We start from the raw sequence: 12,169 nt of genomic DNA on the forward strand, positions 1-12,169 counted from the left end.
ATGAAGTTAACTGTAAAGAAAGAAAAAAAGAGTTTATATTAGCAAAGAAGCTTTATTGCGGTTTTCAACAAAAAAGCATTGTATGATCTAAAAATTTTTTGGCACAACTACTTTGAGTTTTATAAGTTTATTCAAAATGAAATTTCTTATATCATATAAAGATATTGAAGTTTAAAATTTATTTAAATTTTAAAATAACTTTTTTATACGAAATAAAAAGATAAGTGTTAATTTTCTTTTGTTTTTACATAGACTTTTAATGCGTATTACATATAAATTTAAATACTTTTGTTTTATTCTTTGTTTTATATATAAAAAGCTTATAAGGTCTTTATTTGCTTTAAGTTCAAAAATTTCTGAGTTTATTTATTTTAAATAAACTCTGCTTTTATGCTTTAGTTGTGTAGAATTTTTAAAGTAAACCTTGACGATGTAAACATTCTTAATTTTATTGTACAGAACAAGTAGCTAGTTTTTTTCGCAGTTTTTATTTTAGTCTTATTATATTTATAAGTAAAAGAAATCAAAATTTTAATAGAAAATATACCTTAATTAAGTGTCTTCATATTTTTTGATTTTTTTTCTGTAAATACTTTTTAAAGAATATTTGTTACAATTTATATATAATTACTAAAAACTTTAATAAAAACGTAAATGTTTTTAGATTAGCTGTTCAAATCATTTATTATATAAAACTTAATGAACACATGATTTTACAAAAGTACAGCTTAGATTTAAATGTTTAGTAGAAACAATTTTATAGCAATTCGCTAGTAGGTATATTAAAGTAAAGTTTTGTGCCGGAGATTCATAATTTATTGACCGACTCTTACTTCAAACATTTTTTTTGTAAGATTAATTTTGTTAAATAAGATCACAAGAAGTCTTTATTAAAAAACTTAACAAAAAGTTTAGAATATCAAATTTTCTGGTCTGGGCATTTAAGTTTTTAATACTTTAACGTGATGTTTATTTTCTTGTAATTTATGACTTGAAAATAAAAATTTTTAGCATGAGGTATTTCGTGTTGTTTCTAATTTTTGAAAAATTTATAGACGTACAACTAGTAACTATAGTTCTATGATTTTACTGCGATAGAGTATCAATTACTCCTAACTATCCTACTAAAATAACTATGTAGATACAAATTGTTTATGCATAAAGTTTAAAATTTTAAATAAAGTTTAGCATCATAGGATTCTAGCCTTTTATTTTAATTTAGGTAGTTACTACCAGTAAATTTTTGGTAGTTACTACCAGTATTTTGGAGTATACAACGTTAATACATTTCTATAAGGCAATGTTAGTATTTAAGTTCGTTTAAATTTATACATAACTTTAAACTAATAAAAAATTAAAAATTGATGTAACATTTTCTAAAAACTTTCCGGTATTAAATAATAAGAACAAGTTTTGGTTAACAAAAACAATTTTTATTTACTTTGTATGAGCAAAACTGTAAAAAGAGAAGAAAAAAAAAGTTCTAAAACATACTAATACAAAATATGTGAAACTTTATATCACTACTGGTATATAGTTATTTTTTTCCTAAAGTTACCTTTATATCTTATTATATGACAACCTAGTTTTGTTATGTCATTCAAAATAATAAAAGTAACTGGTTAAAAGTCTTGCTAGTTTTTTGGAACTAATCTTGCTTTTTTTTGCAAGATACGTAAACATACGGAACTATTTTCGGTTAAAAGAAAACATCTTAACAGCTAGGACACAGGAACAAAAATATGTTTCGGATGTAAAATAATTAAATAAAGATTTGTGTTTAAATTTTTAGAGAAAAGGGTTTTAAACTTTAAAAATTAGTTAGTTAAAAGTTTAAAACATTACAATAAGCTTTTAAATTTATATTACTTTTAGCAAAGACAATCAGTTTCAACTCTTCTCCAATTTTAAAAGCTATCATAAAGTATTTACAACAAATAAGGTTTGGAATTTTATATAAAGAATGTTATATTTCAGTATACATAGTTCCTTCTAAAAGTTTAGTTTATTTCATATACAATATAGTTATAATTTATTGAACGGTAAAAAGACTATTAAAAATTTGGTCCTAGGACCTGGTGCACAAAGAACCTTACGGTTATCGATTCATCACGTATGTTACATCATTATACATTTTTTAAGCTTATTTTCTACTTCATAGTTTTTGTGCGTACTATTCTAACTTATTTGTTTTGTTCTTTTCTAACTTTAACTTTGTTTCTATCCAGGTTCTTTAAAGAATTTTTTACTGAAAAAACCAAAGTTAAAGCGAGCATCCCGCCGATCATTCCAAACATGGTGATTGTAGTGGAGAGGTGATTATGTATGAAGTGCTTCGTTGCATCAAGTATTGCCAAGATGATTTGCACGACCAGCCACAGCACCCCTTTCAAAAAAGCAACCGCAATTTTTTGTCTTAGGTAAAATAAAAGTCCAATTTTGTTGACCCTAAAACCGATAAATTAAGTAGTAGAAGTTGTAAGAGCTATATAATATTTTTTATTTTCAGTTATGCTTTAACTATTTTCTTAGTTGAAAAAAGTAAACAATTATAAACTTTGAAAAAAAAAAAATTTTAAGTCAGTAAAGCTTAAAGCTATTAAAATTTTTCACAAGTGAAGAATTTACTATGTTCAATATTTAACATAACATATCATAACTTTGTTAAAGTTATAATAAAAACTATGAAATAAATTATTCCCCTTAATTACTTAATGATTTAAATAACTTTCTTCGTAATTGTAGTTCTATACTTATAGTTTTAAACTTATAAAATCTTTTGAAACAAAACCAAAAAAGCCTATTTTAACTTTCACAAAACTATAACTATTAAAAATTTACTCAACTAAACCATTTCTATTTACCTTTTGAAATAAAAAAATATTGGTAGGCATTTTAAGCTTCATAATACTTAAGTATAACAAATAAAAAAATTTAAATTTGTAAATGAAAAAAACACTAAATGCTATACAATTATTAAAATATGTAAAAACTGGATGACAAAAACAAAACTACTATAATAAATTTAAGTTTGTTCTTGAATACTCTTTTTTCTCTCCTCATTTTCAGTTTTATATTACTTACCAACAGTTAACTTGCTCATCTTAGCTAAATATAGAAAAAATGAATGGGTATGATTCGTAATCAAAAATCCTAATGTTTAATGATAGTTCGATCATCAGACCACAAGCTTTCGGTGGACTATGAACCGGGTTTTTTTTTTTGAAACTTGTCAGCCAGTCGCAACGAAAAACCTGCAGTCGGTTCATTAACGTAAGCCCAAGCTTACACTCTGTTCAACTTTTGCCATTGTTTTATTTATTCGTATTTAATTGACGACAGCAAGTTTTGCGACTGGCTGACAAGTGGCCATAAAAACAAAACCCGGTTCTCAGTCTACCGAAAGCGTGTGGTCTGATGATCGAATTGATATGATCAAACTTTTATGTTGACTTATGCTTGTCTCACGGCACACGAAAGTCCTAGCTTAGTTTATGTTAGATTTTCCCGATGTTTTCTTTGACTAAATTTGTTTTCATTTTTTTGTGGAACTTGTTATACTGTTTTTTTTTATGTGAAGCAAGCTAAGTTAGCGATGTGTTGTTAATTTTCCGTTGAACGTACATTTTATTAATAAAAACACAAAAAAGTTCTAGTTGTTCCAACTAATAAATTAATAAAGTTTTAAAGTTGTTATTAAAAAAATTCAATAATATATAAGACCTATTTATAAACGTTTTCAAATAAAATTACGTAACCTTAGTTGATAAACTTCTGTCTTTTTAACTAATTACAAAAATATATTGTAAAAATTATATAAATGCGTATTATTTTAAACTTACCTTATTAGAAAGATTTATGCTTACAATGAATAACTTCGTAGTTTCAATTATTTTTGTAAAAGCAACTTTAGTAATAAGTGACATGTTGGTTTTAATACTTAAGAACACTTCAGTCTTTCAACTATGAAAAACATTTATTAAACAAAGAAAAAGTACTTAATAAAAACGACTTGCCTAAAGATCTAAATATCTTTATAGATAAATTTTAAGCTGATAGATTTTGATAATATGCATTAATGCTTATAAATTGACCGATTAGTTTATTTATAACTAAATTAAATCACAAATAAAACTTTATTAAGCTTTTAGTACTTATTTTTATAAAAGCTTTCAAAATGATTTTACTAGAAAGAACTTTATTAAACAATAACATTTTAAACTACAGTCATTAAATTAATTCTTTAAACATTTTGAAAAAAAAACAAGAAGATATAAACATAGCTTGTAACCGTTTTTTAACAAAAAAGAGTTTTTTTTCATAAAAAAAAAGTAAAGACATTGAATAATAAACAAATTACTTTTTATTCAAATTTTAAAAACCGAAAGTTGTTTATCTACCAAATAGCTAAGCTTAATAACCTACGTCTCTTATAAAAAAGTACTATAAACTGAACAATGGAAGACTGATATTTATTTTCAATAACTACTTTAATACACTTGTGTTTTATTGTACTTGTGAACAGTAATAAAACGGTTTTCCATCGCATAGTATATAGTTTGATAAAACACGTAGGTTATTAAGCAAGAGTATTTGTTAGATGAACAACAAAAGTTTACAATCTTTTCAAAATAATATGTATAATTTCAATAACTGAATGATGATTTCAAGAAGTTTGTTTTAAGCACTTGGTATGAATATTGAAGCAAACTCTAACTCATGCTAAACTTATTCAAACGTTTTCGTCTTTTGGGACCAAATTTAATTCTAATTAAATGCTAAAATTTTAAGTTTTGAATAAGAATAAGAAACCAGAATTTTTGCTTTTTTTTAAAATCATTATTTTTGAAACATTCCAACAACAGATATGTGAAGAGCTTTATACTATAAGTTAGTTTTCTTAAAAGTAAACTTTTTTTTATTGTAAAACTCACCACACAATTTTAAAGTTATGTATATTGTAGATGTATGAAGCTAGCTCAAAACTGTTGTAATTTTACCATACAACTAAGTTTTAGCTGTAAAAGCACTAAAATTTGTCTAATGATTTAATGTAAGCGCGTATATGTTTAGTGGTTTTGTATAAAATGTTTGTCAATATTATCAAAGATAAACATTGTTACATAGTAGTTTTACTTTTAAGACCTGTACTTACTTTAAGTAACTTATAAATTGTACTTATTAGACAAAAAACAATTTTTTTTCATATACATTTTTTAAACTTTACTTTAAAATTACATTATTTACATGTAGTCAATTTGAATTTTTAATTTTACACGTAAAATTTATTTTAAGGTAATTGCAGTGTTACAATTTTAAAAAGTAAAATAACCAATTTTAAAGCTCTCAAACAGTTTTAGTTAATGTTTTGATTTTTAATATATGTGTTAATTTTATATTGTAACATTTAAGCTTTTCTAAAGCAAACAAAGCAGTTATTACAAAAATAATTAAAGAAGTCAACTGCTTCGAATGTTTTAAAAGACATTTTCTGAATAGTATCAAAAAACAAATATATTCGTATGTAAGTAAAAAAAAACTGCACTGTTTTATAAACTTTGATATATTCTGCTTAAAATACTTATTTTTTTAGCATTTGATTTAGTTTCAGTAAAATAAAGTACTTTGAAATTTTATACACTACAACTTAAAAATAACGATTTTAACAAACTATTGTTATTGTTTTGTTTTTTATTTTAAAATTGGCGTAACTTAGTCTACATTTAATATTTACTTATTGTTACAATACAAACTATAAAAATAATTTAGTGTTTTACAGTATAATCTTGTTCTTCACCATAAAAGTCTTTTAGTTGCTGAGAACGTCTTTCGTCATTACTGTTGTAACGGGAATACGACTTAGTATTGTTCGATACTTTGACTGTAAGTAGGTAGCGTGTTGTTTGTGTCGACTTCATTTTCAACACAAAATGGAGTTCTTTCATTACAATAAAGGGGATAAAATTCTTTGTGTTTCAAAAAATCCTCATAACTTGGCAGAATTTTATTTACAGTATCTTCAGATATTTGTTCATCAGATATTTCTCTAACTTCTCCGTCTAGTTTTATTAAAAAGTAGATTTGAGTGAAAATATTAGGATTTTTTACTTTTTAACATTTTACAAATATGAATATTTAGTTTTTTTTGTAAAACTTTATTTTTAAGTTCTTTGGAATGTCTGCTTAATTACAACAAATATGTGATAAGTAGTTAAAACAATCAAGTTTGTTTAAAACTATCAATACAAAAACCAAAACAATCTTAACTAACCATCATGTTGCATGACTCTTGAAGAGCAACAACAACGATTGAAAAAGTGATAGATGATAAAAACTACACTCGCTTGACCGACGAAGAGTAGAAGGTACAAAAGAACAGGATTCAGCTTGTAAAACCACGAGAACAAATAGTTATGATCTGCTGATAAAAATTATTACTGACTCGATATTGAATCAGTTAAACATGAAAATACTAATTTTTACAGCAATTAGCAAAAAAAAAACTTCCGTTCTTTTAAAACAGTTCATAGTTATAGAAATCTAAGATTTTTTTTGTAAAAAAAGTATTTTGGACGATTAAAATCTCAACGTAAAATTAAAAATAAATGGCGTATTTTTGAATTTATAAAAAAAAACTCATAAGTTTGCATGTAAGTGAAAACTGTTTTAAGTTTTCTTTGACTAATTTACTCAGAAGGTTAAGTTTTCTTAATTAGTTAACACATATATTTTAGTATTAAGGATAGAAAACAAATGTATTCTCGTTTAGTTGAAAAGTTTAAGTTTGGAGTTTATAAAAAGTATTTCGGTAAAGTATTAAAGATTACTACCGTTTTATTAACTAAAAAATGGTCTACCTTAAATTCTTTCTTAGAGTACAACGAATTCTGTTAAAATTTTTACAACAAATTATGTTAATACTTTTTAACAACTATTATTAAAAATAAAAACCATAAACTTAATTAAATTAGTATGTTATTTTGATCCCTTTTTAAACTTACAAAAAATAAATAAACGATGGTGCACTTACCAATACCATGTGTGTTTATAAATGTCTCATCACCGTTTAGACTTTCTGTGCGTGGAAGTTTCATACCTACTGAGAATAAAAGTTAATACACACTAATAACAAGCACATTGCACAACAGTGCTGCTTTGCTAAAACAGTTAAACATATAGCAACACATGTAAACAGAAATACCAAAAACATCTTTTATTTTTGCAGTATGTACTTACATTTAAAAAGATATCAAGTTAATTCAAATAACTAAATAGGAAGTAAATAGAACATGTTAAATTTTATTTTTAAGTTTAATAAATGTACAAAAAATGATTTTTTTTTTTACTGAGTTGTTTAGATAATAAAACATGCTAATATTTTAAATACTAATATGTAAGTTGTAATTAACTTGTTAACTACTTTAGTATTAACTAGTAATTTAAATACTTTTGTGATATGTAGTTAAAGTTATTAAAGCTATCTAAATTATTTATAGAAAAACTTCGGTTTAAATAGTTACATACAGTTTTTGTTTAAATACCGAAATTTGTTTTCAACTGATAGTTATAAACGCTTTATGTCAGGTTTTTAAATACTTGACAAAATTATTTTATATTTTAATAAAACTCTATATTAATCCTATTTTCCAGACGGGAACCGATTACCTTTTTTTAATTTCTTCTAATTAAAAGTTACTATACAACTAAAGAAATATAGCGTTACTTTTTGATGTATTCGATAAATTTTAAACTTATAAGCTTAAATAATTCTACATTGAAATTTTTAATTTGTGAAATATAACTAAACTTAAACTGTTACTAAAGTTACAGATTTTTACATTCTATGTTGTTACAAATAGTCTAACAATGTTATTTTTAAGAAATAAATAGAAATTTTACAACAATTAACAAAACTTATATGTGCATATAAAACATATAACTAAAACGAACATAAATCTAAAATGTTACTATTTTTATAAGGAAAGTTTTACTCATTTAGTTTTATTAACTTATTTTAAAACAAATAAAATACTATCTAAATTATTTATAAACTATAAACGATTTCCTTAAAACTAAAATATGTATATTATTTAAAGGTATTTCAAAAAGATGTAGTATCAAATAAAAGAAATGTTTGAAGTATTAAAAAGTATACAAACTTCAGTTTTTTGAAATAAACTGATGGTTTAATATTTAAGTATTTTAAAAATATTTTGTAACTTTAAAACTAAACAAAATACAATTTTTGCAACAAAGTATTAAAAAATACAGTATTATTTACACTTGTGAACAGTTTTTAGTAATTTTTTTAAAAAACTCTTAAGTATACATAATTATTAAAGGTTTACTAAAGCTACAAAAAGAATGTAGCACTATTTTAAAACATATGAAGAACTAATAAAATAATAAATATAACTAAAAAATAATTAAATAACTATAAACAATCCTGTGTTACCTAAAGGCTTAAGTTAGAAAGCTGTACATATAAGTTTTTATTAAAAGATTTAAATTGTAAGTTAACAACTTTAAAACTAAAACTTCAACTTAAAAATTAATTTTGGTTTGTTATGAAATTATACATTTAAAAGTTTTCAAGTAAGTGAGATAAATAGTAAAATAAACTTACTTATGAAAATAGTAAATATAATAATGCATCTAAGTTTCTTATAAAAATTGTTTTTAAGTAAAAAACCTTTTGGTCGATGGTTTAAAGTATAGTTCAAAAGTAATAAAATAATAATTTTATCTAATAAATCCATCTAAACCTTTTTTTTGAAACCATAACGTTTCGTAAAAGTATTTTGGTTTATATCTCTTATAAATCCAATAGAAAACCATAAAATAATTTTATAACTTTTAATGTTTAAACCATGTAAACTGTATATTTTTGTAAGTAGATTTGTTATAAGATGCATTATTCAAAAATCCTGTTTGCATTAACTTTCAAAATAGATTTAAAATGTTTAGTTTTAATTTTTTTTATTCAATTTTATGTTAGTAAAAATTTAGGTTTGGCAAATAAAGTCTATTCAGATCGTATTCTATTTATAACTTTATTCTTTAATAGGACAAACAATATTATAGAAAGTTTCATTTTAAGTCTTAAACTTATGTAACTATTAATCTGTGGATATTTTTAACTTAGATCGAAGTTATGTATTTCTAATTTTATCTTTAAGTTTCAACTAAAAATAATATTAACAGTTTAATAGTTTACTTTTCTACAATAAAAGTATAAAGTTTTAATGCAAAACCAAAACTTTCAAAAAATCTGGTTAACTTCAGTTCGTATTTGTAAATTAGTATAATAATTAAGAAGTCAAAAAAAGTCAAGAGAAAACTTTTCACTATTTTATCATATAACAACAAACACTAAAGCTAAAGCTTTGAAGGTTTATCATAAATCAAGTTTCTGGTAGCTTTTAGAGAAGTCGTTATCAAAGCTTCATTAAAAAGATATTAATGATCATAAAATATATGAATTATAGCTTCATCTTATGGATGGCTTGTACACAGAAGTAAACTAATTTAAATCAACTTTAAAAGCAGAAACTTTTTTAGAGTCCTACTAAACAACTAAAAATGTCTTCAAGTTCCTACCACTAGCGATTCACTTAATTACACCTTGGTGTGCACGTATTTTCATTTTGTATTTTAGTGTGCACAGATTTCGATTAGCTTTAAGATCTGTCTTTTAACAAACTATATGTTTAAAATTTCATAAATATCAAATTTTATTAAAAAAATTTATTAAAATTTTTCTGCTAATTTAAAGTATTTGCAAAATTAAATTTTTTCTGAATACTTTTTGTAACTTAAGGCCTTATAATGATATAGTTTCGAGAAGTATAGCATAAACATTTTGTAGTTGATTTACATCCTACAAATTGTAGCATTTTTAAAAATATAGTTAAGTTACTTAAGTTAAATTATAAATAAAGTTTATTAAGGCTGCTTATAATAAGTTTTATAAGTGTCCATGTAATACAGTAGAAAAAATAAATCGATAACGTAACTTTTAGGTGAAGTTCTCAAAATTTTGAATAAATTAACTCTTTTCACATTAAATAATAGCTATTATCTACTTAAGATCATAAAATATTCTCATACGAAGATTTTCTAAAAATTAAGTAAGTCCTAAAATGCTCGAATTAGAGGATAACGCAAAACAAATTACCAGAAGTTTGATAGTTATTTGTTATTGGTTATTTAGCTTTGGTTTTGTTTTTAGATGTATCATTTGAATTTTTTTTACTCACACAACGTGCACCCTGTTATTATTTTTTTACAAACTAGTGTGCTCGGAAGCAAAACTTAATAGTCTAAAACTATTGTAAAATAATTTTAAAAGTTAAACACGAATTTGAAAAATGTAAGCTAAATGAAGTTTTGATGTATTAGTAATCTGATATAGAGCTTTTATTTTACATTATTAATGTGTTTTTTGACTGAACAATTTATTGACTGGGTAACATATAAGAAATAAGAAAATGATCAGTTCCAATGCCGGGGTTGCGACAATCAAGTTTTTTTTAATTTTTTTTAGTAGAAAGAAATCTTTAAGTTAAAAGAAAATAGTTTAAGAAATATATATTTGTCACTAAAATACGCGTATTAAACTCATAAATTGTATTTAGTATTTTTTAGATACACGATCTCGCCTCAAACTACCATATTGAAAAAAAAAATAAACTAATTTATTATTAATAATAAAAGTCTAATACTTTTTTTAATAAAATATACAATTTGCTACTCTTTGTTAATTGCAGCGTATATAAGTTCTTTGTCAATAAGCTTCTCGTACTCTTCCATATAAGGACCTTAGTATGATGATCTTGAGAATTGAACAACGTAACTCTGGTCTTTTATGTCCAACTCCTTCGAAAATTTTCCCATAAAAGATGCGACACATTCACTGGTAGCTGATTCGACCTCCACAGTTGGAATGTCATCGAATGGACAGCCTTCATCTGTAGAAGAAGTGTAAAATTCTCTCGCGTTGACAAATATCTTGCACAGCTGCATTTTTTAATTAAAACAAACCTTTACTGAATATTAAAGTGTAAACTACTAGTGTCAAAAAATGGTAATTAAGATTAGAGTTGCTTTCAAAATTAAACTTGTTATTAAAAACAGACACCATAAAGTAAAAGTTTGTAACGGTAAAATAAACCTTTTAATTATCTATGTAAAACAAAACATTAGTAAAAAGTGTCTATCTTTTAACCTGGTGATTTATTTTAAATCTTTATACTTTTTATCGTAATTTTTTTAAACTTAAGCAACCTTGAATGATCTTTGCTAGTGTTTTGCAAAGCTTATAATTAAAAAAAAAGTTACACGAACATTTTTACATTATCAGTTTTTTACACTATCTGTTCTAAATAAAATAGTGACAAAATGAATATTTAAACTACAAAAAAAAGGTTAAAACACAAACTGATCTTTTTAACATTAAAACGTTTTTTGAGTTAATCATATATTTTACTTAACATTTATAAAATTTTAAAACTACCGCTTAAAGCAAATTTTAGCTAAAAATAATTTAAAAAATATACTTTTGTTGTGTTAAAATTCGTGTTTATATGTTATAGTTTTAGATTGCTAAAAGTATACAACTTATTAGAATACATTAGATATAAGAAAGATAGTTTTTCTTTACCTTAGACTAGAATATAAAGTAATTTTGTGATAATATCTTATTTTTCTAGTGTTAACATAAAACATCAAGTTCTATTGAAATATTTTTAATCGCTTTTTTTCTGAAAAATAGAACTTAAACTATTAAGTCTCATAAACAAAAACAAAATATTTTGTAATTCCAACTTAAAACACTTTTTTAATTTTAGTATTTAACACAACTTTACAATCTAAGTTTTTTAACACATAAAAATGTCTTTTTTTTTCATTTGAACTACGTTGTTATGATGAATATAATCTAGTTTAACTATTCTTTTATTTTATGATTATTGTTTACGAACATAGGTTTGAATTTTTTGATAAGTGACACTTATGTGTCAACCTAAAGTACATATCAACATCTTCTACTGTGTTGTTTTTAACTTTCTAATCCATCTTTTCAAGTATTTTAAAATAGCTAGTAATTTTTTTTAGTCCCTAGTTACAAGCTAATTTTAAATTATAGCATTTTTTGAGTTTAAAATATATT

The sequence above is a fragment of the Thalia democratica genome, chromosome 6 (assembly GCF_965202585.1).
Source record: "Thalia democratica chromosome 6, ktThaDemo2.hap1.1, whole genome shotgun sequence".
In the NCBI taxonomy this organism is placed as follows: domain Eukaryota; kingdom Metazoa; phylum Chordata; class Thaliacea; order Salpida; family Salpidae; genus Thalia; species Thalia democratica.